Source organism: Sinocyclocheilus rhinocerous, unplaced genomic scaffold (assembly GCF_001515625.1).
Source record: "Sinocyclocheilus rhinocerous isolate Xijiao unplaced genomic scaffold, SAMN03320098_v1.1 scaffold878, whole genome shotgun sequence".
Lineage (NCBI taxonomy): Eukaryota > Metazoa > Chordata > Actinopteri > Cypriniformes > Cyprinidae > Sinocyclocheilus > Sinocyclocheilus rhinocerous.
Window position 1 is genome coordinate 840,305 of NW_015664312.1, and position 6,264 is coordinate 846,568.

Consider the following 6,264-nt stretch of genomic DNA (forward strand, 5'->3'; position numbering starts at 1 on the left):
GGGTGTCCCGAGCTGGGCAGAGCATGTACTTGTGTCAATAGACGCTCTCGTAGTGATTCAGGAACATAGGTGAGATTGGGAGGGCTTTCAGGCGGTGGCGGATTCTGGAGATTCAAGTTGTTTGCTTCGGTCATGATGTCCCACTGTACGGGTGCGATGAGGAGGTTCTCAGGAATTATACTTTCATTGACGTCTGAGCAGCACGTCTCCTCCGCTTGACGCGAGAGAGCGTCGGCCTTGATATTCTTGGTGCCGGGTCTGTATGATACAGTAAACTGAAATCTAGTAAAGAATAACGCCCACCTTGCCTGTCTGGGGTTCAGTCGTTTGGCCGAGCGTAGGTATTCGAGGTTCTTGTGATCGGGGAGGACTAAAAATGGGTGTGAGGCCCCCTCCAGCCAGTGGCGCCATTCCTCTAGTGCTAATTTCATGGCCAGAAGTTCACGGTTGCCCACGTCATAATTTCGTTCGGCGGTGGTTAGCTTGCGTGAAAAGAAGGCGCAAGGGTACATCTTAGCTGGGGATCCGTGACGTTGGGTGTCATTCATGAAGGATTGGAAGATTGAGGGACTGTTTGCAAGGCCGAAGGGCATAACCCGGTATTTGTAGTGTCCACTAGTGGTGGAGAATGCCGTTTTCCATTCGTCCCCCTCTCGAATGCGGATTAAGTTGTAAGCACTGCGTAGATCCAACTTGGTGTAGTATTTGGCCTGGCGGAGCTGTTCTAGCGCTGCGGTGACCAGTGGTAGAGGATAACGAAACTTAACAGTAATGTCATTAAGGCCACGGTAATCAATGCAGGGCCGCAACCCTCCGTCCTTTTTCTTTACAAAGAAGAACCCCGCCGAGGCAGGAGAAGTCGAGGGTCGAATAAATCCTTTTCACTCAAACTTTTCCCCTCATCTCGGCAAGCCAACTCTGACTGGAGCTCCGAATTCAGTCCCCTCCGAAACAGGAGTTTTAATGTGTCCTCGATCCAACCTGTCTGGGCGGCAAGGGTGCGAAAGGACAGAGCGTACTCGGCTGCTGGTCTCCTTCCTTGTGAAAGTGTCAACAGTTGGTCTCCTGCACTTTTCCCCTCCGCGGGATGTTCAAAGACTTCGCAGAAGTGTTGGAGAAAGGTTGTGAAGGTGGGAAATGAAGAACTGTCCACTCCCCAAACGGCGGTAGCTCAATCCAGCGCCCTCCCCGTGAGCAATGAACACACAAAGGCAATGCGGCTAGAGTCTGGGGTAAAGCGAGGGCTGTTGATTAACAAAGAGCGAACACTGAAGCAAGAGCCCTTTGCATCTGGCAGGGTCTCCGTCAAACTTCTCCGGGAAAGCTAGTCGTGGGCTCACTGGGGATGTGGGTGATGTCAGGGGTGGCGTGGAGTGATGAGACGCCGGGGCTGGAGCGGCTGCAGCTGCGGTTGGCGTTATTTGTAAGCCTTGCAGCGCCTTCACTAACTCCTCGGTGAGTGAGGTAAGCCGGTTTAGTTGGTGGTGATGCATGGCGAGCTGTGTGGCCTGCGCAGATAGCTCAGTGGATAATTGCCTGAGTGCTGCTGGATCGCTGTGTGAAATCAAGACTTCGCAGTGAGTTGCTGTGAGTGTTTGGCTTAAATGTGTGTGTGCGTGATTCAATGCAGGTGTGTGCGTGCAATCAGTCCCAGGTATGAGGCATGATGGGAACTAGAGTCCGAATGGATAAAGTCAATATTCAGGAGAGAGTTCCCTCTGGTGGTGAGGAGGAGGCGGTACGGAAGCCTCCTCTGTAACAGGCAGGTTAATTTCGGACACTGGTTGCAGTGCATCTGATGCATTTGTGTGTGTGTGAAATGTTTCCTGACAGTTCTGGAGGTGCGTGAGAGTGTGAGACTGTGTGTTTATGACTGAAAAGTAAAGACATCTGCGTTACCCTTGGTACATCTCAGATCACATTATTTAAGCCTTTAGAAAGAAAAATTGAAATGAGTTGTCATGATCAGCTACTATGTGTGACCCTGGACCACAAAACCAGTCTTAAAGGGTTAGTTCACCCAAAAATGAAATTAGGCTGCGTTTTACTCACCCCCGAGGCATCCTAGGTGTATATGACTTTCTTCTTTCAGACGAATCAAGTCGGAGTTATATTAAAAATTGTCTTTGATCTTTCAAGCTGTTTAATGCCACTCAGCGGGTGTTGCATTGCTTCTGTCCAAAAGACGTGAAATAAAAAGCGCCCTTCCATAAAAAAAAGTGTCTCACACGGCTCCGGGGGGTGAACAAAGGCCTCCTGTAGCGAATCGATGTGTTTTTGTAAGAAAAATATCCATATTCAAAACGTAATAATCACTTGAATCTAGCTTGCGCTCACTGTTGTAAACTAAGCAGTTCCGGGAGCATGACGTATGAGGTCAGCGTTGCGCATGCACCGGTGAGTCTCGTGAAAACCAATGTTTGTTTACAGGATCAAAAGAAGCAAAGTTTCCTTACTTTAGCAAAGGAAAACAAGTCTCCTCTTGGCTTATATCGAAATCCTCCGACATTCTTCTTTACAAATCCTCGTTTTGTACTTCTAATTAGTGACCATTGTTTTGTTTTGATCTCTCCGCTGCGTTTCCGCGTGCGTCACTTCTGAGCAGCGCACGCGCAAAGTCGAACTCGTACGTCATTCCCCCGGAACTGCTTAGTTTACAACAGTGAGCGCAAGCTAGATTCAAGTGATTATTACGTTTTAAATATGGTTATTTTTCTTACAAATCGTGCAACTTAAGACTGGTTTTGTGCTCCAGGGTCACATTTGTAATGTAGCCCCTACAGTATTGTGCATCCTCCTTAAAGAAAGAGTTCACCTTAAAATTGAAATTCTGTCATCATTTACTCACCCTCATGTCATTCCAGATCCGTAAGACTTTCTTTCTTCTATGGAACAGAAATGGAGATATTTCGCAGATTGTTCATGCTGCTTTTTTCTATACAGTGGACCGGGGGTGAGTAAACAATGGCACAAATGCTTTTGTCTTGGATGAACTATCCCAGCAAATCACCAGTAAATGTTCTGATGTTATGGTCAAAGTCAAGCATCATTTGTATCATTTCAAACTAGTAACCAACAACAACAAACAAACAAATAAATAAAATACTTCTTAGTGCCTTTTGTTGCATATCTGCACTGAGGACCAGAAGGCTTGTCAGTGTTTGTTTTTCTTTTTGTATTTCATGGAGAATAGACACTTTGATGTCAAAGATATTCAATGATTTAAAATTTTTCTGGCCTACATATACCTCACAAATGAAAATTGTGGTTGTGTTCTTGAGTTTTATCAGTTGTGTTTATGTGATGGTGCTTGTGCATGCTATATTTCTCCCACAAATTATTGTTTTTATTAATCTCTTCCTAAATAATTAAACTAGTTGGCTTTATAGAGAATATATACAAAAACAGCCAGTCTGATTGTAATTGATCATGGCTTGTGCTCATCCTTTTTGAGCTGTGTTTCTTTACATTAAAAGAATAGTTTACCAAAAAAATTAAAATTTGCTGATAACTTACCCTCCAAGCTGTAGATGAGTTTGTTTCTTCATCAGAACAGATTTGGAGAAATGTAGCATTACATCACTTGCTCACCAATAGATCCTCTGCAGTGAATGGGTGCCGTCAGAATGAGAGTCCAAACAGCTGATAAAAACATCACAATAATCCTCAAGTAATCCCCACGACTTCACTCTATCAGTTAACATCTTGTGAAGTGAAAAGCTGGGTGTTTGTAAGAAACAAAATTGTCTTTTTAACTTTAAACCACCACCATTGGCCAAAATACTGAACAATACAAAATTGCTGACTTTTTCACTGGAGAAAGCAATATTATGGATAGAGGACTCGTACTTTAGTCGGAAACACCTTAACGGTTTAATGATGAATTTGTTTATTACAAACACGCAGCTTTTCACTTTATAAGGCATTAGTTAATGGACTGGACTCGAGTGGATTACTTGTGGATTATTGTGATGTTTTTATCAGCTGTTTGGACTCTCATTCTGACGGCACCCATTCACTGCAGAGGATCCACTGGTGAGCAAGTGATGTAATGCTAAATTTCACCAAATCTGTTACGATGAAGTAACAAACTCATCTGCATCTTGTATAGTCTGAGGGTGAGTACATTTTCAGCTAATTTTCATTTTGGGGTGAACTATTCCTTTAAGCAAGAATGGAATAACTCACACATGAGCAAAAATGACTGATATTCACCCTCTTTCTAATTAGGTCCACCGCCTTTTTTGAGATTTCTTTTAAAGACTTGCCTTAATGTTAAAGCACTACATTTCTGAAGTGTTAGTAGATCCCAGCTCAAGACACAAAAGCATATTGTTGCTGTGTAGTTTTAGTTTTTAGATGTGCTTTTATGTTGTGGTAGTTTGCGAACACGTGAAATCTGAACAAAATGTTGTGCAGAGCATTTCTGTGGAGTGTGATTTGGTCTTTATGCCATTAAAATGTTGTTATGCACATGAACCTAATAACATTTCTCAAGGCTCCTATCTGATTTTTTTGCAGCAGAAGTGGTAACACTGATTGAAGCATGACAGACACAAATGTTGGATTTTTTTCTCAGTAACCCCATGGTTACTCTCACAAATGGCACTGTGGAAATTAGCAAAGCTTCACTTTGAATATTAATGAAAATGAAAATATTGCGGTCAGTGGCCTTTTCGAGGTTTTGTTATTCAAAAATCTAAAATATGACTGTGATAAAAATATGTTTGACCTTTCCCTTGGATTTCTGACTGCACTGCAGTAATGGAAATATTTGCCAGAATAATTACGTTTTTCCACGTATACTGATTTATCTGAAAAAGTACTTTTGACAAACAGTGAACAACTATCTATAAGATTACCTGCCCCAAAATGAACATTTTGAAGAATTTCTGGGATTGAAGCTTTTAAGCTGCAAAAAGGAAAAATAAATAAATTAAAGTATTATTTATGTATCATAATTTAGCAATGTGTATTATATTTTTTAATTTGAATTTTTTTTATTTTATTTTATGCGAGGAACTGTTGAAATTTGGTAACTCTTTACAGTAAGGTTCCATTTGTTAAAATAAACTACATAGCTAACATGAAATAACAATGAAAAATACTTGTAAGGCATTTATTAATCTTAGTTAATGTTCATTCCATCATTTACTAAAACATTATTAAAATCAAATGTTGTATCTGTAATATTGTTTGATGGACCTCAGCTAACAACATCAATAAACAGTTAACTAGCGTTAACAAAGAATAATACATTATGTAACAAATGTATTGCTCATTGTTAGTTCATATTAGTTAATGCATTAACATCAGTAACTAATGGGCCCTTATTGTGAAGTGTTACCTGAAATTTAAATGATTATTGACTGAAAATGTAACTCCTTAGCATAAGAGTTCATGAAAGAAGTACTGATATTTGTACTGATATTTATGAATGATTTTTTTCTTTAAATCTAATAATTTCAATGAACAAGTTAAACTTTTTTATAAGTTTGTGTCCTTTCTGTAACTTGAAAGCTTCAGTTCCTATTTTTTGTTATTGCATGGAAAATTCATGCAGTACATTGAAAATGTTAATATTATTCGTGATATATCTTCATGAAATCTACAAATGTTTCTGTCAAAATATTTTCCTTTTATAAAAAGAGGAGTCTAAATTATCTGCAGGGCACATGTCATGTGTTTCAAAGACATGCAGTAAAAGATATTCCCTCTGGGCTGTTTGCTCTTTTTTGCACTCATCTCTCCACTCCCTCCATCCCACAGCATCACGCTCTAAAATTAGCTGAGCTCTGAACTGGACTTCCGTCCCTGATCAACAACCCCTCTGTCTCCAACTCCAACTAAATCAATGTGCAGCTATTCATATCCTCAAGACATGTTTATGAACAACAGAGTTAGGCAACCAATTTGTTTAATACTTGGTGTAATTGATCTTTATGATTTAAAATATATGGATCTTTAATTTAGATTAAATTAATTAAATTAAAGGGGTCATATGATGCGATTTCAAGTTTTCCTTTCTCTTTGGAGTGTTACAAGCTGTTCGTGAATTGATAAGATCCCTAAAGTTGCAAAGACTAAAGTGTCAAATCCAAAAAGATATTCTTTATAAAAGTTAAGACTCGTCCACGCCCTCCTAAAACGCCTCGTTTAAACACGCCCCCACATATCTACGTCACGATGTGGAATATTTACATAATGCGCCCAAATGTGCACGCAAAGAAAGAAGGCGTGGTTTCAGTAACCGCAGTTAGTGTT